Raw genomic sequence first — 1430 nt, 5'->3', positions numbered from 1 at the left:
CAGCAGCCAATCACGAAGGGTTAGGAAAGCCTATTTAACCATTTGTGGTGACTGCAGGGGGCCTGTGAGTGTGTCTTTGGCTGCCTCGTAAAGTGATTTGGCAAGTAAGGAGAAGTTAGGGATCCAATGCCTGAAGAATCTCATGAATCCCAGGAAGGAAAGGGTCTGATCAGCTGAGGTGGGGGGTAGTAGGTTCTGTAAGGTTTGTTTTCTATCCAAGGTTAGTTCATGAGTAGTGGGTGTTATTTTCAAACCAAGATATATTACTGATGTTGTAGATAGTTGGTCTTTGATGGGGATACTCTGTGGTCCCTTTTTGCTAGGAAATTAAGTAACAGAGGTGTGGGAGTTGTCGACTGTGTTAAGGAGGGACTACATAATAATAAATCATCTACATACTGTAGAAGGGTGCTGGGAGATACATCACACTCAAGGAGGTCTTTGGCTAAACTCTAACTGAAGTGGTGGGGGCTGTCCCTGAAATTTTGGGGTAAAACTGTCCAAGTGAGCTGACTAGCTGTGTGGGTGTCAAGATCTTCCCAAGTAAAAGCAAACAGGTTATAACAAGTTGGATCAAGTGGAATGGTAAAGAAGGCATCTTTAAGGTCTAATACAGAGAAGTGAGTAGTAGATGGTGGGATGTGAGAAAGTAGTGTATAAGGGTTAGGAACAACAGGGTGTAGCGGTATTACTACTTCGTTAATCAGGTGCAAATCTTGCACTAAATGGTATGAGCCATCAGATTTCTTTACTGGTAGAATGGGAGTATTATAGGGTGAATGCATAGGAATTAAAGGACCTTTAGATAAGAGGTGTTGAATAAGAGGTTTCAGTTCTTGCCTGTGTGTCAGGGAGATGGGAAGTTGGGGTCTAGAGGGAAAATGTGAGGGGTCTTTTAAATGGACAATGACAGGTGAGTGGTGGGTAGCAATAGTGGGGGCAGAAATATCGCATACTATGGGATTTACTAAATCAGGAGTTAAAGAGGGTTAGGTTTGGATATTGGAGCAGAAATCAATGGTAAATAAAGGGTTGCTTAGGGGTCCTGAGTCCAGTGTAGGGTGGCACCTAACTTACAAAGAAGGTCTCTTCCTAAAAGTGGAGTGGGACAGGTGGGCATAATTAAAAAGGAATGGGTTAAAATCTTACTGTCTATGAGACACGTAACAGGGCCTGTCGTCTGAGGATTAGAGGGTTGCCCATTGATTACCATAACCAAAATTTGGGAGGGAAATGATTGTCCTGAGAAGGAGAGAAGGATAGAGTAGGTAGTCCCCGTGTCAACCAAGAAGGACGTCAACTTACCTGCTACCTTGAATGTCATCCTGGGCTTGGTGAGAGTAATCGGGGTCGACTAGTCGGAGCTCCTTTAGTCTTCAGCTGCCAGACCCAGAACAGTCAACGTCAGGTCAGGGGATGGAGAAGTTGGC

This window comes from Orycteropus afer, unplaced genomic scaffold (genome assembly GCF_000298275.1).
Source record: "Orycteropus afer afer isolate SDZICR_OR568_19922 unplaced genomic scaffold, OryAfe1.0 scaffold01023, whole genome shotgun sequence".
Classification (NCBI taxonomy): Eukaryota; Metazoa; Chordata; class Mammalia; order Tubulidentata; family Orycteropodidae; genus Orycteropus; species Orycteropus afer.
The sequence above is the reverse complement of the archived record's forward strand: the minus strand, read 5'-3'. Positions refer to the sequence as shown.